Here is a 21,947-nt window from a genome sequence, read left to right on the forward strand (position 1 = left end):
CCTGCCATCTGGTGAGCAGCTTGGATTCCGCTAAGGGCAACAGTACCAGGACCCAGTCCCCGGGTTCGAAGGTTCAGGATCGAGCAACAACACGCCGACGGGGCTTGCCCCTGTCTCAGCCACGGCTATGGCTGCCCCTGGGCTACTTCCTCCCCATATCCTCAAGTACTTGTATCTGTGGAATCCTCGGTGTCACTGGGGTAGAATGCCCGCGGCAGGCTTGCCAGTCCCTCGGCGTCCACAGGCGGCAAGGCAGGAAGCTCCTCGGCAAGGGGCAGCTCCTCCAGGTCCCAGGGTTCGGGGATGGCTCAGCCTCAGGCAGCTCCTTCAGGTCAGGCCTGGCATCGGGGGGGATTTCCCAGCCCTCCGGCTCAGGAGACTCTGTCCAGTCACTAGGGCCTACGGGCTTGGCCCAGTCCTGGGGGCCTGTAGGCCTTGGCCAGTCTAGAGGGTCCGGGGGCCCTATCCAACCCCTAGCGGGTGGTCACTTGGGCTGCTCCCGGGGTCTTCGCCCCGGGGAGCAGGCGCTTGCTCGTGGCAGTGGCCTGGCCCGGTTCAGGCCTTGGCTGTAGCTGGCGGGGCCCCACGTCTGCCTCTGGCAGCAGCTTCTCTCTCTCTGAGCTGTGGGGCCTGCTTCTTATAGTCTCAGCCTTGGCCGAGGCTCCGCCCCTCTGGTGCTGGATTGGTCGTCCGGTAGGACCTATCCCTAGCTGGCCTCCTGGTTGCTGGGCAGACTGGGTGGCTGGCCCTTTTTCTGTCCAACACGGTGGTTGTGGCCCTTCTTCAGGCCCCAGCTTGGATGAAGGTCACTGCACCTCCTACATTCATGTATTATATGTGAAATGGAAGTTATGGATGTATTTGATATTTCTGTATGTCAGTTTGGGCTGGCTAGGAAATACCCCAGACAGAGAGGAGGCAGAACAATAGCCTGCTTAATGGCCCATTAAGACACTCACGGATGCAAGGGACCCAGGAAGAAACTAAAGGCATACCTGAAGAGTTACCTGGATTGGCCCATGTGACTCTGGACTCCATTTTAGTTCTTGTAATATTCCACAAGACAGCATGGCCAGGGCCAAAGGGTATATAAGGCCAACCCACAGAATCCATTTTGTCTTTGTTCCTGTTCAGCTACAGACATATACCTGCCTCTGGATCAATTCACTTGCAACTGAACCAAAGGACTAAGACCCATCCAGATAATGGATGTATGCCAGAGGAACTGTACAAGCCTGCAAACTCCACTATTCTCCTAGAAACTTGATATATATGGACTTTCAATCATTTGTATGTATCTGATTTGCTTTGACCCTTTAACATTTCTCCTATGGTTTCTTTCTTTCTTTTTGCAATAAAGGATTGGCTGGCAGCGTGATATTTTGGGTACGATCCAAACTTATATTGATCTGGTGCTGTGGCTGACCCTTTGGGGTCAGTGGGAACCTTTTTAGTAAAGAGCATAGAGTTTAAATAACTGGTCTCTTTACTGGACCCAGTGGCTAATTGGGAGCCAGAAACTGAAATGCAGTAAAGGGGGCTGTGTGTATTTGTATACTGGCTTCTGTGGGGATTCAGAAGCGCAGTTTGTGGCTGGTTGGGAAGTCTGGCTTCAGTGCCACTCACCAGTGCTGGGAGAATCTGCTCTCTTTTTACAGTCTGCCCTGACCTTGGCATTTTCAGGTGGCAATCCTGGGCATGGGATGGGTCACAGCCTCATTTGCATCAAAGATGGAACAAGGAAACATCTCTATTAGTATACCGAATGGAGAACCAATCTCCAAGCCAGGAACCGCACTGAACTCTGGGATCAGCAAAGCAGGGAAGCACAGCATGATGGGAGATCTCTGCTCCAGATGTTAATGAACCCACACATGTACACACCTTGCTCAACAGTTATCAGACCAAATCTAGTCATAGATCCTTATTGATATCCAAAACACTGAATCTGCCTCATTGCATTGTGAGCTCCCTCGAAGGAACAATGCCTATAGCCAGGAATGATCAGTTCCTATTGTCCAGTTGGAAAAAACAACTCTGGTATACTCCCTTAAGTCATCGTTTACCCGTAAACAAACTTAGTGTTCTCCCTTGAACCATTGTTTCTTCCCTACAAAAACCCCTACCCAAGTTCAAAACTTTGTTCTGATGCCTGGATCTAAAAGCTTCACCAGTTCCACTGGGACTTCACCTTTTCCTGGCTGATCATGTTGGGGGCTCTGCCTGTCTCAAGCACTCCGGACACTAAGCTGAACAGCCTGCCGCCTGGGAACCCTTGACCAGTTCAAGCTGAATGGTGAGACCCCACTCTCTATCTCTCTCTCCCCCCTCTGGTTAAACCCACTTTTGCCCCTCAGACCTAATTTGATCTCTCTCTCTTAGGCCAGGTATAACTTTCTAAACCCGACTTTGTAATCAAACTTGAGCTAAATTTCCCCAATACCCCAATTGAAATAATGTAATATTGTAACTGTTTGGTTGTTTTTCTCTCCTTGTATGGCTATTACTATGAGTACCATACATTTTATATACATGGCAATAAAATGAGTCCGAGTCGGTGGCAGCATGGTAGCCAGACTTGATGCCCGTCCGGGCGGGGACTCTTTCCGGGCTAACTCTGGCTTCTTTGAGGCTTTCTTAGCTGGCTTCGGCACCAGCGAACGGTCCCTCTCCTAGTGCATCGTCTTCTGGCCCTTCTTCAGGGAGCTCCAATGCCTGTGGAGCACTTTTCAACAAGGCCGCAGTACTCAGTCCTGATCCGATCTCAGCTCCGACGCTGGTCTGAGTGCCACTTCCAACAGAAGGGCCTTGCGCCTTATATGTCAGTCCTTCTTAGTTCTTGGGTGAAAGCTCTTACAAATTTTGTGCTTCACAGAGAGGTGGGCTTCCCCCAAGCACCTCAGATAGCTCTGATGCGGGTCGCTTAGTGGCATAGGCTTCTTACAAGAAGCTCAGGGCTTGAGTACTAGGGACTGGGGCACACCCCAGCCCTTGGAGCTTCCTTAGCTGTGGACCTAGCTAACTAACAACAACTTTCTAGAACTTTGAAACTATATACACTGGTACTAAATAGATAGAAAACCACTAGGAAGACAGAGACTTGCGAGAGCAAGAGAGTCACTCCCGTACTATCACAGGCAGTAAGAAGGAACTGAGAGGGAGGGAGCTGGCAGCACCATATATGCAAATGAATACATGCGCTGCTGCAGAGGGTACTAGCCAGCCCTACGGGTACCACTAGGGAAAAACTTTCGGCACCGGTGCATGTGGCGCGTACACATACCTACATTCAGAATGGACATGAGGAAGCACTCGAAGAAGCAGCAGGTTTTTTGTCTCTACTCTTGGAAGGCTGGTCCAGAACTTCACTCTCTGATGGTTAGAAACCTTTATCTAATGTCAAACCTAAATTTGATAGCCAGTTTCTATCCATTTATTTTTGTGCCAACACTGGTCCTTAATTTAAACGTCAGGGAGGGAGAGGAGTTATTTAGCCCTCTAATGTATTTATCTCCCCTCAGCCTTAATTTTTTTACACTAAACAAGCCAAGCTCCTTAAGTGTCCTTCCATAAGGCAGATTCTCCATTCCTCTGATTGGAACAGGTGCAGAGAGCTACTGTGATAGTTTGAATTCATCTTTCTCAAATATGGGAGACCAGAATTGCACACAGTATTCCAGATGATGGTGTCTCACCAGTGTCTTGTACAGTGGTAATAACACCTCTCCCTATTTCTACTGGATATACCTCATCTATATCACCTCGCATTTGCAGCTTAGTCATCTTGTGAGTGACCAATACAGCCAGGTCTCCCTCCTCTTCTATAGCTTCCAGCTGATACCACCCCAGCTTATAGCTAAATTCTTCTTAGGTGCATGACTTTGCACTATTGAATTTCATCCTTTTGTATAACTCCAGTTTACAAGGTCATCCAAATCTTGTATGATATTCCAGTCCTCCTCCACATAGGCAATACCTCCCAACTTTCTGTTATCCACAAATTTTATTAGCACACTTTCACTTTTTGTGAAATAAGATTGGTCTCAAGGCTGATCCTTGAAGAACTCCACAAGTGCCCTCCCTCAAGCCTGGCCATTCACCTTTCAGCATGACCCACGGTAGTCTCTCTTTTAACCAGTTCCTTACCCACCTTTTGATTCTCATATTAATCCCCATCTTATTCAATTTAACTAAAAATTTCCCATGTGGAACTGCATCAAATGCTTTACTGAAATCTAGGTAGATTAGATCTATTGCATTTTCTTTTAATTAGAAAAGATAAAGTTACTCACCTCGTACAGTAACCGAGGTTCTTCGAGATGTGTCCCCCCTGTGGGTGCTCCACTTCGGGTGTCGGTGCGTCCCAGCCATCGACCGGAGATTTGTGCAGCAGTACCTGTACGGCACGCGCATGTGTGAGTGGTGTCTCACAACGCTGTTGGCGCCCTAACCACCGCTCATGCGACCCAACCCTCTCAGTTCCTTCTCTAACATGGAGACTAAAGATACTCCAAAGTAGACAGGAAAAGGGGGGTAGTGGAGCACACGGGGACACGCATCTCAAAGAACCTCAGTTACTGCACTAGGTGAGTAACTTTCTCTTCCTCTTCAAGTGTTATCCTTGTGGGTGCTCCACTTCAGGTGACTACAGAGCAGTGTCCTGGTATTGGTGGAGGGACTTCGGCGCAGACTCGGTAACCGATAATAGTACTGTGGATCCTAATAGAGTGTCCATATCAGCAATATTTGTGATAGTGTAATGTCTGATAAAGGTGTGTTCGGAAGCCCATGTAGCCACCCTGCATATTTCGGATATAGGGACGTTGTTGAGGAAGGCAACAGAGGTCACCATTGCCCTAATAGAGTGGGCTCTAATACAGGATGGAGGCTTTGACCCTGACTGTTCGTAACATAGGTGAATACACTGATATCGATCTATAATCTTTGAGTAGATATTGTGTTACCTTTTGAATGTTCTGTCATGGAAAAATAGTCTAGTTGATTTGCAAAAGTCTTTAGTTCTGCTGAAATAGAATAATAGTGCTCTGTGCACGTCTAGTGTGTGCCAACTAGCTTCTGATTGATTTTTGTGTGGCTTGGGCTAAAATGTTGGTAGGTATATGGCCTGGTTAATATGGAAAGAGGATGAGACCTTCGGTATGAATTTTGGATGTGGTCTCATAGTGACACTGTTTTTATGAAAAATAGTATGGGGGGTATGCCACGAGTGCCCCTAGCTCTCCTATTCTTCTCACCGAGGTAATGGCAACTAGGAATGTCACTTTCATTGACAGATGGAGGAGAGAACAGGTGGCAAGAGGTTCGAAAGTGGGACGTGTGAGTCCCCTTAATACTATGGTTAAGTCCCAGGCTGCTGTAGGCTTGCGTATTTCTGGGCATAAATTTTGGAGTCCTGTCAAGAAGTGTTTCATGATTGGATGTGAAAAAATAGGTGAGGCTTGCCCACTTCAGTGGAATGTGCTAATGGCTGCCAGGTGAACTTTGATAGAACTCAGAGACAATCCCACCATCATTAATTCTAGTAGGTAGTTGAGGATCAGTGGTAGGGGTGCCGCTATTGCTGTTGTATTTTTGGAGTGGCACCATATGTAAATCTTTTCCATTTTTGTAGATATGTCTTGAGAGTGGATGGTTTCCTACTGTTAAGCAGTACATTTTGGACCTGTGACGAATAGATTCTCTCTATTGATTGGAACCAAGGAGCCTCCAGGCTGTCAGATGGAGCATGCCCAGATTGGGGTGAGTAGTCCTGCCGCCGTTCTGTGTTAAGAGGTATCTCTCCATTGGGAGTCTTATCGGGGTGCGGATGGACATTTTTGTTAGATATGGGTATTATGATTGTCTGGGCCATGCCAGAGCTATGAGTATAATCGAAGAGTGGTCCCGTCCTATCTTGTTGATTACTCATGCTAGCAAAGGGATTGGTAGGAATGCATAAAGTACTTACACCCTTCCACTCGATTAAGAAGGCATCTCCTAGAGATTGATAACTGTGACCCACTCTGGAGCAAAATTGATTGCACTTGCAGTTCTTCCTTGTCATGAAGAGGTCTATTGATGGTGTGCCCCACTGGTGAAAGATGTCACATAGGGGTGTGTCGCTGATCTCCCATTCGTGTTCCAGCTGAAATTTCCTGCTCAGTATGTTGGCTGTTGTGTTCATGCATCCTAGGAGGTATGATGCGGATACGTCTATATCTTGACTTATGCACTAATTCCAAAGCTTTATGGCTTCAGTGAAGAGTGAATTAGAGTGGGCGTCCGCTTGCCTGTTTATATAAAACATGCATGCCATGTTGTATATCACGATCTGGACTGATGTGGTTTATTTGTGGCAGGAAGTGGGCACATGCTTTGTGTAACACTCTTAATTCGAGAAGGTTGATGTGTAATTGTGCCTATGCCTGAATCCACTGACCCTGGACAGTGAGGCCTTCCATGTGTGCCCCATCCTATCAACGTCCGTAGTGATTATGACTGATGGTATCCGCTTTTGGAATAGTATGCCTGTGCATAAGTTGCCTGGGTTTTTCCACCAGTCCAGAGAGTCCTTGATTACCGGAGATACTGTTAAATTTTTGTTCATTTTGTGCCTGTTTAGAGTGAAGACTGAACGTAGCCAACCTTGGAGGCCTCTCATGTGCAGTCTGGCGTGTTGTACCATAAAGGTGGCAGCTGCCATATGGCCCAAGATTCACTATCGTGTGAAATCTTTGAACTGGTAGAACTGCTGTTGCCGTGATTGAATCGAGTTGTGCCCCTATAAATTCTAGGGTTTGCGTTGGTGTTGTGACTGATTTCTGAAATTAGTTCCTGGAGAATGCATATGGTTGTCTGTGTATTGTATTCTGCCACTGCGTACGTTGGGCTTCGGAAAAGGCAGTCAACCAGATAAGGAAAGATTATGATGCCTTAGCATCGTAGATGTGCCGCAATCACGAAGAGTACCTTGGAAAACACTCGTGGTGCAGTGGATAGGCCAAAGGGTAACACGGTATATTGGTAATGTTCCCACTCGGCTGTAAACCGAAGGAACCGTCGATGGTGGGTATATGGTAACATGAAAGTAAGCGTTCTTTAGATCGAGGACTGAGAACCAATCTCCTCGTTCCAATGCAGGGATGATTGTTGCTAATGTGACCATTTTGAACTTTTGAACACAAATGTTCTTGTTGAGCGATCTGAGATCTAGAATTGGTCTCCGCCCCCCGTTTTTCTTCTATGTGAGGAAATATTGGGATTAGAATCCCCTGCCCCTGTATTGATGCAGAACCCTCTCTATTGCTCCAGGCTGTAGTAAATGTAGCACTTCCTGCTGCAGCAGTTGCTCATGGGAGTGGTCCCTGAAGAGGGATGGGGAGAGTGGGTGGGCGGAGTGGATGTGAGGGGGATGGAGTAGCCCATGTAGATGATTTCTAGGGACCATCTGTCTGTGGTGATTGCTGCCCACCCTGGTGAAAAAAGGGCACAATTGGTGTCCATAAATGGTCAGTGTTCCTGCCTGCGAGGTGTCTCTCAGACCCTTGACCAAACCCTCAAAATGATTGTTTGGGCTGAGTTGGTTGAGAAGAGGTGGACTGATTAGACGTTTGCTTTCTCCTCTGTGGATGCTGTTTTTGTCTATAGTTATTGTAGGGCCTTTGTTGGCGATTAGATGCAAAGTCTCTCCATTGGTAAGTCTGGTATCTTCACTGTTTGAAAGATGGTGTACATATGCCCCAGGTTCTGAGGGTCTTTCTGGAGTCCCTCATAGAGTGCAATATCTTATCCATCTTCTTTGAAAATAATTTGTCTTTATCGAAGGGTAAGTCTTTGACTTTTGTTTACAGGTCTTTCAGGATGCCAGACAATTGATGCCAGGAGGTGTGGTGCATAGCAATGGCTGTGGCTGTTGTGCGAGCTGCTGTATTGGCTACGTCTAGAGCTACCTGCAGAGCCATCCGTGCAATCAGCTGTCTCTCCTCTACTAAGAATTTTAATTGTGTCTGCCTATCGTCGAGTAAGTATTGCTTTAGCTCGCTGATTTTGCCATAGTTATGGTTGTATTTGGCCAGTAAGGTGTTATAGTCGACCACTCTAAATTGCAAAGTTGCTGAGGAATATACCTTGCATCCAAACAGGTCCAGGCATTTACTGTCCTTGTCACCTGGAGTGGATTTAGGCTGGGCTTGTTTGGTTCTGTGATGCACTGCATCCATCACCAGAGAATTTGATGGCACATAGTATTTCCTATCAGCCCTCTTACAGGTTGGAGGGACTGACGCTGGTGTTTGCCGGATGGTATCAGCAGGTTGCATTATGGCATCGTTGATTGAAAAGGCTATTTCAGTATTGGCTGAAATGTGCAGTATTTGAAGTAATTTGTTTTGGGTCTCTTCAACTTCCTGAAAAGGTATGTCTTGTCATATTGTCACATGTTTGAATAAGTCTTGAAACTCTTTGAAGTTGTCCGCTGTGGTTGGAGGAGGAGGCATTATTGCTTCATCAGATGAGGAGGATGATTAGTGGGGAGAATAATTCTCCAACTGCATTCCATCACCCAATTCTTCCAGGCCTTCATCATGGGTAGATGATGATGGAGCAGATTTGTCTAAGGTTGTGGCTGATGTTGATGGCATGTGATGTTGAGTAGTGTGGGATGTGCACAGATCTCGTGTGCTGTGTGAGTGGGAAGATCTCTGAGAGAGAATCTTCATTTGCTCAATCCATTCCCTCATAGTTCTTTCAATCTGAGCCAGTGATTTCAGTGAGGCCATATTCTCTTCTGTCGGGGGATTGATATGGGGAGAAGACTCCCTCATGTAAGCCTTCTTCATCGTTGCTGGATAGTGGTGTAGGAATGGGAAACATAGAAGACTGTGATGCCTGAATACAAGGCGATCTATTAGTGCTGTAGATTGAGGAGTGAGAAGGAGGCGTGCCCACCTGTGTACTGTACCAAGAGTGTGTTACTACTGCCAATGGTGCCGAGATTGAGTGCTCTTTTGGTGTGATTGTCGGTGCCAATGATGGTGATGGCACTGAGGGTGTTGCTGAGGGCGATGGCATGCATGTCAGTGCAGCTTTCAGCACCGATTTGGCTGGGGTAGACGGTACCATACTTGTGGTTTTTCGGCTCGGTGCTGATGAGAACTTGGTTCCGGTGGTGCTGGCAGAGGTAGGTGCTGTAGTTGAACTCTCCCTTGGAGTTGACGATACGGGAGGTAAAGACCTGGCTGGAGACCACTTAGATTTTGATGAGTCTCTAACAGGCAAGGTCATGGCTCTCTTCCTTTTCACATTGGAAGTTTGAGCTGTAACATTGCCTCTTTCTCTGGTCTCCGACTTGGAGGTAGGCTGTAGGGATTTCTCCACTAGAAAAAGTTTAAGGTGGAGGTCTCTCTCTCTTCAGGTTCGCGCCTTAAGCTTAGAGCAGTGCGTACACTTGGCTGGGATATGGCTCTCTCCTAAGCACCTTACATAGAGAGCATGCCCGTCAGAAACTTATCTATCTTAACTAACACGTATTGTGACTAAAACTATGACTAAACTATGTCTAAATTCACTAATTTTTATGATTTATCTTGAGAAAGGAGTGCTGCGGAGCTCCGTCTCAGGCCAGGGACAGTTGAGAAGGAACTGAGGGGGTCGGGCCACACGAGCGGCAGTTAGGGCACCAACAATGTTGCGAGACACCACCCACACATGCATGTTCTGTACAGGCACTGTTGCACAAATCTCCGATTGATAGCACCCACAGGGACAATACTTGAAGAAGAATCTTCTCAAAGAGATCAGGTTGGTCTGGCATGATCTGCCTTTTGAAAAGCCATGTTATATTTTGTCCCAATTACCATTTATCTCTGTCTTTAATTACTTTTTCAAAATTTATTCTAAGACCTCCCATACAATTGAAGTCAAACTAATAAGCTTGTAGTTCCACAGATTATTTTTTCCCCCTTTCTTAAATATACGCACTATATCTGCAATTCTACAGTCATAGTGTACAACCTCTGAGTTTACAGAGTCATTAAAAATCTTTGCTATGGGATTTGCAATTTCCTGTGCCAGATCCTTTAATATTCTTGGATGGAGATAATTTGGGCCCCCTCATTTGGTCCCATTAAGCTGTATAAGTTTGACTTCCACTTTGGATGTGGTAAGTTCTACTTCCATATCCTTGTTCCCATAAGCCACCCTGCCATTACTCCCAGCCTCTCATTACCTTTATTAAAAAATGAGGCAAAGTATTTTAGGTGTTAGGCCATACCTAAATTATCTTTAATCTCCATTCCATTCTCAGTGCTTAGCAGTCCCACTTCTTTCCTTGTTTTCTTTTTATTTATATGGCTAAAGAACTTTTTATGAATGGTTTTGATTTTCTTTGCAAGATCCAGCTCTGCTGGGCTTTAGGCAGGGCTCACTCTTTTCCTACATTTCCTCATCTCCAAAGATAGCTTTCCTTACTGATCCAGCTCTTCTTCCATTCCTTGTAGGCTTTTGCTTTCTCTTAATAATGTGTTAGAGATGCTTGTCCATCGAGTTTGGTCTGCAACCCTTCCCTACAAGTTTTTTTCCCCCTTGGTTAGGATGCAGACCCCCCCCAGCTAGTTTCTGCCACTTTGACAAAGTAATTTCAAGCCTCTTCCACATTCAGATGCTTGAGTTCTTCAGTCCATTCAACTTCCCTAACTAATTCCTTTCCTTTTTTAAGTTTGCCCTTTTGAAATCAAGGACTTTGGTTGCAGACCTGTTTTTGTTTATCCTTCAGTTGAGTTTAAACTGAATTAACTCACGATCACTTGAACTAAGGTTGTCCTATACAAGCAGGTTATATGTGAGGTCCTCACTACTTACCAATACTAAATCTAAAATGGCATCACCTCTTGTTGATTCAGTGACTATTTTGTGAAGAAATATGTCCATCATATCCAGGCATATCTGGGCCCTACCATTATTAGTAGCATTTGTCCTCCAATCTATATCTGGGAAATTAAAGTCTCCCATAATCACACAATTCTTAGTAGCATTCATTTTATTAAAAGTATTACAGGTCTCTACCATATCCAAATTGGATCCTGGGTGGCTGTAGCAGACCCCAACTACTTTCCCAGTGAAGCTTCTGTTACCATTCTTCTCCAAAATGATTTTGACCCAAACAGATTCCATTGTATCCATTCCACCATTTCTAATTCCTCTACAGTCTATCTCATCAGTAATATACAATGCTACTCCACCACCTTACTTTTATTTGTTTTTTCTGAACAGCACATACCCTTCAATACCAATATTCCAGTCATGACTTCTATTCCACCATGTTTCTGTTCTCTCTCTAATATTCGGTTTCACTTCCTGCACCAGTCTAGTTCCTCTATTTTGTTTCCCAGGATCCTTGCATTAGCTACTGCCATCTTAGCTGTTTCTGCTTGACCTCGCCCAGATTCCTTGCCAGATTAGGTACAGTCATTTTACTATCAATATTGCCTACCTAACTGTTGCTATTATTGATATTGGTACTGTCTTTCCTCTTGTTGTCCATTCTCCATCGTTGTATCCTCTATTCCTTGATTTCCAGATCAAGAATTGTCTTGTCTTGTCTGCCTTTGCTCTCTGCCCCTAGGGCATAGAGACAGGTAGAATCCCATCTGAGCCAACAATTCCTTGAGCATCTTCCTGACAGACACCACACCGTTCTGTAGATCAACTCTGGTGACAGGTCTGTCTCTTCTTCTTCTTAGTTAGGAGTCCCCTGCCTCTTCCTGGTGTTGGTGCGATTCTCAGGCCTGCCCCCTTCTGTTCTTCTTTCTGGCTGGAAGTCTTCTGTTCTCATTTCTGAGAGTCATCCTCCTTTCTTCTGGGGCTCTGGCTATCTCCATTGACTTTTTCCTCTTTCTTAAAGAATTAATTAGCTGCTCTTCTCTTCTTCCTTGCCCTCCCATCTTTTTTTACTGCCTGCTTTTCCTATTCATTTTCCAACTCAGGAAACCTGAGTGAACCTGTTCCCCAGCTCTGTTTCTCCTTTGCTAGTCAGTCTTTTCCTCTGCTTTGTTTTCAGTCACATGCTTCCACAGGCCACTTTCTTCCTCCAGCAGTCTAGTCTCGCAGTCCTCTTGTCCACCATGCATCTGCAAGTCTTGAGTTTTCCCTTCAGCCTCCTCTCTCCTTCCCTCCATTACCTGCTCAAATCCCCTTCTAAACTCAACCACAGTTTTTAAGTGTATCTCCAAACCTCTGATCTTTTCTTCCATCAGTTTTATCATGTGCCTTTTCATACAGACAAAGCACTTTTCAGGTACTTTCCAGAATAATGTGCATCCCACAGCTTTGACATTCAGTCAATTTAATTGTCTCTTCCATTCTTTGGGTCACTACTACTGCTGCCTCTCTAGCTGTCATAGCCTTCCCTCCTAAGCTCCTGTGAAACAACAACAACTCTCACACACACCCCCAAACTCCCATTTTCAGCTATTTGTTGGCTCCTGTGACATGGTTCAGGGCTCTGATTCTGCATAGATTAGGATCCAGAAGATGCAGGCATTTTGTGGTGCTGTATCCTGTTAAGTGACTGATATTACTTGGCCAATCACTAATAAAACAGGGAAGAAGAGGAAAAAACATGTCCAGCTTTAGAAGTAAGAGGAGTTATAGAATTTTAAATTTTAAATGCATTTTAAGGTGTTTTATTGCTTCTTGATAATATAACGCTTTGATTATTTGTGTAAAAGGGTAGGATAAAAAAGGATAAAAAATATAGCTGGCTCTGTAAATTGACTTAGCTTTGTATCTTCTATAACATGTATATGAAAATGAAAGATGATGATAAAGATTGGAGAAAGAAGAAGCTAAAGAGCAGCTCCATGAATCAGTGGAAGCAGACAAAAGCTACGGGGCAAGACAGAGAGAAAAGAATAAAAGCAAGCAAGAAAAAAGAAAGAAAATAAAGGAAGCTCAAATCCAGCAAATGATAACTTGGGGGAGGAAGAGGGGGGGAATAGCCACTGTGAGATAGTGAGGGCAGAGGGCAGTAGGAGAGTGCAGGAAGGGAGGTATGTGAGCCCAAGAATGCTCAGGGCTGTGTTCCCTGTGGATTAGCTAAGTGCCATTAGGGGGCAATTAGGGGCAGCTGGGGCCAATGAAGGACCGGCCAGGAGCCTCATAAAAGCCCTCCACCCCCCCCCCAAACAGTCAGAGCACAAGCAGGAGGAGTGTGCTGTGCATCGGAGTGACGTGGATCGAAGTGAAGGGGAGTGGTGAGCTGACTTACAGTGAAGGAGCAGAACGGAGTGCAGAGGCCGGTGGACAAACGGAGGTATCCAGCTCAAGGAGCCAGAAGGAGTGGGAAAAGTAGCCCAGGGGAAGACAGTGCAGCTGGGAACACGGTGCCAGCAGCACATAGCTGCCTCTCCTAGAGCCCCTGGGCTGGGACCCGGAGGAGCGGGTGGGCCCGGGTCCCTACCCCCCTCCTTAGGGAAGACGGGGTGACTGGACACATCTGGCCCACTAGAGACAGTACAAGCGTGGGACCCACCAGAGGGGAGCTGACGGCTGCCACACCACTTAGATATTTTTAGTGTTAAGAGACATTTCAGTGTCTGTCAGTGGCACAGGTTTGCTGCATCAGACCTTAGTCTTCACTGTTCCAAAAATCAAAGCAAGGCTGATGCTTATTTGTTTGGTTTTTTTAAAACACACTGTCAGGGAGGAAAGGGGATGTCTCATAGGTCTGATAATTGGTGGCCTGGAGGTGTAAACCTATTTAAATTCAGCCCATGCAGCTGGTAACTGAAAAATAGCAGCCTGTGAAGATGGCTCTGATGAGCATTGTACTCTGATTGGATCCCACCAGCCTTACCTTTTAGAGGTTAAGCAAAATCTTGGGCTGGCTTTGACTACCACTCATAATGTTAACTGGCAACATTAGTGATAGTCTTAGCTGAGAAACCAAAGCTTGAAAGGGCAGGGCTTCAAGTATTTTGTCAATAGTAGAGATGGTTCCTTCAGACTAGAATTCCAGTACATTGTTGGGGTAGTGTGCAGAAGCTTATACTGATGCTGTATGAAAACTAAATTCTTAAGGGGTGAAATCCCAGTCCTACTGAAGTCAATGGGCATTTATCCAGCATTTTTCAGCCAGACTTAAAAATGAGCAGTTGTTATATTCAAGAAACTCCAGATCTATACATTGCAATGGATTGGATGGAGTATTAGTGTCTCAGTTTGTTAGGTCACTAGCCTCACTGATCACTGCTTGGAGACAGTGTTTTCCAGACCAAGCCTCACAACAGGATCTCAGTCTAGAGTGTTACACTCTGTGGAGTTTTAGGACATTTAAAAAATGGACCAAATCATCAGCAGGTTCTCTTCTGATCCAGAAAAGGCAAGATAATTTCAGCCCAATCACAGATTGAAAGAAATGTAACTGCTTTTTAAAATGAACCTGCTTGCTCATAGAGGCTAAATTCTGTTACACTATTACTTCTGTCTTGTGACTGGCATTCTGGTATGTTTGACTTAAGAACGTATTTCTACATAACTATTCACCTTTTAATAGTAGCCAGAAGCACACAGTATCAAAGTTTAGAGATTGGGCAGTTTTGGCTTCAACACTCTCAGTCCTTAAGATTAATTTATTCTTTGAAGCAAGTTGAAAAGCTTCCTGCCTAGAGGAATCACTCAAGGCCTGTGAGCAGTTTGTTCTAGACTGGATCTAGTTATTCATGAGATGAAATCCTAATTAGGTCAAATTCCAATACTAGGCAGTGATTTTTACATACATCTTGGACTTTCTAACAGTTGTTCAGTTCCTCTTTACAGGCCTAATGATGTGTCCATTACGAAGTTTTCCCAGATCAGACGCCTTTCTGAGACTTGTTGAGGTGGAGTTCTGTTTATCGTCTAACAGTTGAGTTAGTTCCCTTCTATCAACCCTCTTGTCTCTGGTAACATCTTTTTCAAGCCCTGTCTGGCAATGGTGAAATTTTTCCCCAAATTCTAACTGGCTAAAAAACTGAAGACTTAAGCCAGCTGGAGCTAAAGCAAACGCTAGCTTACACGTGACCTAAACACATTTTAAAACATGCTCTGTTTTTGGTTCTAGGCAATAAACTAACGTTTAACCAATTGCTTTGAGTTAAGTTGATGCAAGCTGAGCTGAAGATCAAGATTTCACTAGTTACAACATAGTGACTATTCTATTAAACAGGAGCATCTTTCCATTTCATGCTCTGCTTTTGGAAACTTATTTGCTGGCTGTTACAACTTAAGCTTTTTTGCTTCATTGCAAGCTTAGAAACATAGTAACTGCCATACCAAGAAAGGGTAGGGCCATCCATTTCATTATTCTGTCCTCCACAGCAGCCAATTTTGATGCTTCAGGAGAGGTGCAAACAATTATAGAATAACTCTATCCACAGAGGAAGTTTCCTTTTAGTCCTTTGCAGGAAGGTGGTTAGTTTATGCCTTGAAAGCTGAGAGTATATTCTTTTCAATTTTTTACCCTACCTGGTGTAATTGTGGATATTTTCATTCTGCAAATGCTTAATCCTTTCTTGAATCCCCCTAAACCCTTGATCTCCACAAGCTGTGGCTTTGAGTTTCACAGGTTGCAGTGTATCAAAGGGTATTTCTATTAATCAGTTTTAAATTTATCATTCAGCTTCTCTGAATGTCCCCCTAATCATTTATGCTAGGAGGATAAACAAGAGCCCTGATTTACCTCTTCTTCTATAGCATCATTTTGTATTTCTAGCCTGTGTCTTTCATCAACTTTTCAAATAGCCCCAATCTTTCAGTCTCTCTTTACACGGAAGTTTTTCTCTAACCGATGAGGACATCCCCTTATGCTCAATTCCTGTTTCTACTATATCCACTGTTAGGGTGGCCAGACCCAAACAGTACTTTAGTTTAGGGGGCATAATATCAGTTTTTCATTTTCAATATTTTTCTGTCCAATATCCTACACCCTAACATTGTCTGCTAGGATTGCCTATTTTTCCTGAAATAGTGACAACCCTCAGTCTTATCTAACCATTTCAATTCTTCCCATGTTGAATGGGTGGACAAGTCAGCTGCAGGCCTACAGCAAGCATGAAAGGACAGTCCCTAAACCAAATTTCAAAATAATTTGAAAGGCATTGTTAGTTCCACCTCTGAAGATATGTTTTAAATAAAAATCAGAGAAAAAAAAGTTGTTACATTATACATAATATATATTATACATATTATATGTATAATATATTAATATAATATATTCTATTTTGTTTTTTATATATTCTATTATATATATTCTATTTTATTTTATTCTATTATATTTTATATATATTCTATTATATATAATATTATACTTGTTACATTTTTCTATTAGAACTAGAATGTATAGTAAGATTTTTAAATGTTTGTTTCTTCACCAAAAAAACCAGGCTGAGAAAGAAGCAGACAGAAGCTTCTGTGGCTTACCAAGGAGTCATCTACAAAACCTCTCTGCTGCAAACCCCCCAAGGTAACCACAGAACAAGAATTAGTTATTAAGTGTAGAATTTCACTAGACCTTACCTAATGTTTTGTTTAAAACTGCTCAGAAAATAAGAGTCACTAACATCCAGCAGATTAAGGTGAAGGCTAGCGTCTACATTGTAAAAGCCACTTAATTGTAATTGGTTTGTACAGTTATTACGGATCATATTAGTTTAATAAAATTGTTTTATGAAAAACACTTAAAACAAATGAAGGGTAAAGTGTATATTGTCTGTAACCAGTGCCACACCTTAGTTAATATTCAGCATCTTTGTTTCATTTGAAGTTTTAGCTAAATCTTTTACAGCTGGCTTCTTAAATTGACATAAACAGTTATTCATCATACTTTGTAATAACCAGTGAAATTAAAACGATTAAAAAAATTTTCAGTACATGTATTTAATATGAAACCAGTAATTACTTTTCTATTTTTTATGTACAGAACTCTAAAATTATGCCTGAAAGTTGGACAAAGCAGCTTTCCACCTGGACTCCCCTTTTTGAACAACGTAATTTATGTGGTAATGAACATTACAAATAAGAAAAATTTAAGTAGCCAAACTATGGCCTGACAATGGTCAGCATTGCCACAGATCCTATATGACAATTTCTGTGCTACAGTGTAATCAAGTGTTCACTCATTTCTATTTAAGAAGTTAATGAGGACAGAAAGGTGAGCTGTTCTGGTCCAAAGCATAAAGTAAATTTTGTAAGCAAAAACTAATATACAATAAGAACAAAAGATGAACAGTAGTTAGTGATGTCAGAAGTGATGTCCTCAGACAATTGCAGCCCTAGTTGCATTTTTTTTTTTAAAAGACCACCAATAGCCCAAGAAATTATGGCCCTTTATGGGACATAGAGATCTGAAGCAAATGCCTATTTTTACGTAAGCATCTGTAGTCAGCAATTTCAGAATCATTAACATGCTATGGTGCATAACACACAAACCGTATACGTTGCAAAAAAGCTCTGATCATGGGAGAGTATCACTTTTCAAAGTGGATGCATGACATTTTAGAGCAAATTTAAACTTTTCAAAACTCACAGTATTAATATTAACTAGTAAAAAGTGTGTTTAAGTACAGAAGTTTACCTAGAATTTTAAAGCAGAATGTCTTGTGATACTTAATTCTCTCCTTGGCAATTGTCACCCTATCAACCATGTCCCTCTCACATATCCTACAAAAATAAATATATAAACAAATAAATAAAAATTGAAGACTATGTTGGGAAGTTATAGGAACGTCTGACACTATCAAAAGAATTTAAGTTATGGGGAGTATCTTTTGTCTGCTATCAAGGAGCTCAGTACACAGTTGCATTTATTTTATTTTTATACATTCTATAATACAGGCAAAGTTCTCGTCCCATACAAAGAACAAGTTTTTTATGCAGTGTATAGAAAGCCATAGCCAGTTGTACAATCAACAAGGCTCAGACAGACTAGAAGTGTAATGGACAACTTCATCTTCAGACTGCACTGTAAGAAGAGATTTTCCTATAAATGTAGTTTTAGATTGGCGATCTTGGTGTAATAAACAGCCTGGGTCCCAAGTTTAAATTCTCAAGACCCCATCCGTGTAAAAAACAAAACAGCACATGTTTGTTAGTGACATGTCAAGAGAGGCTCAAAACAGGTACCCAGACAGCTTTCTAGATATGTGTACCTACAACACCTGCATCATATACATACATACCTAGCAGGTGTGAATGCCATTTTAGCCCCCCTTAACTTTTGAGGCACCAAAACAACTCAAAATAGTTTTCAGGATTATAAGAAAGGTGTAGGACACAAATACAGAACGTACTAATAAAATATGAAAAAAACGTTTATTTCTGAAAATACTTTAATACACAAGTTCCACATTCTATATCAAGCACTCACATTTTGGAATGTCCTCTCATTAGAGAACTACAGATTAAAAAAATTTCATGAGATCAAGCGCTCAGATTATGTACTGAATTTTAATCTGTCAACATATAGCACTACTTTATTATCAGTACAATTCTTAGTTGTTGCAGCAAACCGATAACTAGCTAGCTCCTCTTACCACTGATCACAAAATGAACTAGGTCTAGCTTTTTTCTGTCTTTCAAATAAGTCATTCACAGTACAAAAAATACATGTAAAAGTTAACAGTTACAGCAAAGTTAACACAATGTATATATTTATTTTAAGGATAGATGTAAAAAAGGGTTAAATGCTTGCAGAAAAATCATTGCAAGTTTTCCTACAAACATGCTCTGCATGTTGCAAAATTTTAAACCAAAAAAGTCAACTATTGCATTACATTAGTGCAAGTTCTAGTCTGCTATGTTCAACATGTTACCATTAGAACAGTGGTGAATGCATACATTTAATATTTTATGGGGGTATAGACATGCACAATTGACAGTTCAAGGGACTGATCCTGCAGTCCTTGCCCATGTGAACAGCCACACTGTTTTCAGTGGGGCTGCTCTTTGGAGCATCTTGGGAGTACTGCAGCTTGATTTATCAAAACAAGACATACAATCCTGTTATCTACTTTCCCTTTGAATTGACTTCAATGCCTAAATTTACCATTTGGTTATGTTTTGTCACTGCTGCCTCTTTGCTGAAATTTCACAGTGAACATTACATTTTTTATTTGGGATCAGAGCTTGGAGTTGTTTGTTTTCTTGTTTAAGATGGACAGAACATTGTGCTCCTTAATGAAAAGAAAAACAGTGTAGTTTTGCTAACATGGTATTCTCAACTACTTTGGAATTTTAATTGTTCTGAATGGATAAGGGGTAACAGTTACATCAAATATAAATTGACATTCAAGAGGTGACAGTTCAAAAAATTAAACACATCAAAAGGTTTGATTTTCCATACGACACACAAGCAGATTTAAGGGTTTAGAATCTAAATTCTGCAAAATGCAGTTAGTTTGCAAACCTCTGGAAAAGATTTAAATTTCTTGGATAAATTATTCTAAATGAAGCATTGTTCCAGAGAATGATGTAAAAGAATGTGTAATGTTTCTTAAAATTTACACTGCAGTGACTTTAGGGATTAGGAAAGTGTGAAGTTGTGTGTGTGTGTATATCCTCCTGGAAATTAAGGAGACATCAGAAATTAATTCACATCACACATGCAGAAAAACAAATATCCAGCTCTTTTCTCATACAGCCTTCTTCCAAACACAACAGACAAGAATGGAGGACAATTTAGAAATATGTATTTGGTAAAGTACAGTATGTTTCTTATGAGGGTTTATAGCACAACAGTCGTCTTACTAAAATAGTCTTCTTCCAGTAACCTAAGTAAGTAAATCAAATGCACTCCTGGAAGCTATGTCCAGCAGAGATATTTTATCCCCTCAATATAGCATCTATTTTAGGAAAGGAATGCAAGGATGAGAGACCAGAAACAAACCTCTATTAAGGTTTATTTTATGTTGAAGTCTATTTGCAAGACTGAGTAATATTTATAAACTAGACATCCCTCTAGGATGGTCATCTGTAAGTACCTGAGGCCATCCAATAGAGAGAGAACGCCATAAGGAGTTCATGGTGTGACAGTTCTAATAGAAAACTAACTTTTACAAGGTAATGTTGATAAACTAGATGGATTGAAAGAATGAAACTTGACCAACACTAACACTCTGGCTACTCTTATGTAAAAGCCAAAAAATCTGCAGATGACAGCATGTCTTTTAAAGGAAATTGTTTTTTAAAAACTGCACAATACATCCACCTTCAAGGAAGAGTTTGCACTTCTGGGTTAATGATGGCTTCAGGAATACCCAACAACAAATTTGGGCTCAGTCTGATAAAAATTGCAAAGAAACAATCATTCGATTCTTCAATCACATTGTGCATAGCATACAATTCCAGATTATTAGATCAGCAGTCATTACAGGTCATTAGACTGACAAACGAGCGTACAGCTAGAGTGTGGAAATCCACTTTATCAGCATGTGCGCTTAATACCTCACAAGATAGTCTTGATAAAAATGAAATGAGCATCCTTAACAAGGACAATACTGCACTTTCTCCCTGCCTTTACTGTTTTATCTTGAATCCATGTGGCACATAACTCTGGCAGGACCAATTTTGGGAGATTAGTTAGAAAACACAGCTTTTTGCATTACAGTATATAGTATGCTTTCCATGCTGGGTAGGCCAAGAGCATGGTTTTAATTACCTGAAATAACATATCCATCACTTTTCAGTTCCCTCTCTAAGCAATTGGGGGTAGCATTTTCAAAAGTGATCAGCCATGGCCCAATTTGTCATCCACTTTAGCATGAGCAGGGGTAGGCCAACATCAAGTACTTTTGAATATCCTACCATGTGTGGTTAACACTGGACCACCTATTTCCCCTTAGTACAAAATTCAATTGCATTAAACAGTGATGAAGTTATATGGTGCTACCTCATCAGATTTAAATCTGCTACAAAGAAAGTACAAGAAAATAAAAAGTATAACAACTTTTTGCACCAAAACAAGGGAGGCAACATATGAAAAGGTACAAATATATTTTAACTTCTAAAATAAACATACTGTATATGAGGGTGACCAGATTCCCGATTTTACAGGGACAGTCCCGATACTTGGGGCTTGGTCTTATGTAGGCACCTATTACCCCCACCCCACCCCAATTTTTCATATGTGCTATCTGGTCATCCTACTGTACACACTTATCTTCCCAAAACTATACTCAAATAGCAATTGGAGAAGTCTTATTTTTCGCCCCTCTATCCAGTAAGATCTCCCGTTTTAAAAGGAATTACTTTTAAAATATATACATTTTTAACATTTTCTTTAGTGTTTGATTGTAACTTAGTCTTAATCTTGAAAATTATTTTCTACTGATTGTCTTTTATCCCCACCACACACATCGGGCAGTTTTTCCCTCTGAATTCCTATGATGCAGGAGCCAACATGGCTACTTATTACTTTGATATTTTGTGTTTACATAAGCTTCAGCGATGTCAGTAGGAATACGCCTAAGCAATGCAAATACTGCTTGTTAGTTAATTGCTGCTGAAGAATCAGCAGAGGCAGAACAATTTTTTTTTTTTTTGGCACAAAGACCCTACAAAAATAATTTTTAAAAATGCTGCAATTAACTGGCTTTTTTAAATTTAAAAGAGAATCTGGAGCACATTATATCCCTACTCAATTTTAAATAGGTCAAGGAAGGCTGGGTCCAAAGTAACCAGATAGTGCTCTTTAATTTCTTTGCTTTTCCAAAACAACATGACTGGATCAGATGCTGTTTTGTAACTTTACTGACATGGTACTGGATTCAAAGTTGCATTTCTCACATCCAATACAATGACAAATACTCTATCATGGATCTTTCATTATCATCACCCCTCCTAAGCAGCAATTTTTTCCACACAGTCTTGTGCGGCATTCTTACTCATTTTGCATAACAGCACCATATGCAAAATGT

At 42.0% G+C, this 21,947-nt stretch overlaps 1 long non-coding RNA gene across 2 annotated transcripts; it reads left to right on the forward strand.

Annotated features, from left to right (window-relative positions):
• The first annotated feature begins 13,195 nt into the window (after positions 1-13,195).
• LOC137153673 (uncharacterized) lies at positions 13,196-18,136 on the forward strand. 2 transcript variants are annotated; one of them, XR_010919872.1, is made up of 4 exons: positions 13,212-13,309; positions 14,815-14,901; positions 16,419-16,498; positions 16,955-18,136. It is a non-coding gene; the product is annotated as an uncharacterized lncRNA (long non-coding RNA). The 2 variants fall into 2 exon arrangements; XR_010919871.1 differs by lacking the exon at positions 14,815-14,901 and having other exon boundaries at positions 13,196-13,309.
• Positions 18,137-21,947: the final 3,811 nt, after the last annotated feature.

This window comes from Emydura macquarii, unplaced genomic scaffold (assembly GCF_026122565.2).
Source record: "Emydura macquarii macquarii isolate MOO-44397 ecotype Brisbane River unplaced genomic scaffold, CSIRO-AGI_Emac_v2 contig_1253, whole genome shotgun sequence".
Lineage (NCBI taxonomy): Eukaryota > Metazoa > Chordata > Testudines > Chelidae > Emydura > Emydura macquarii.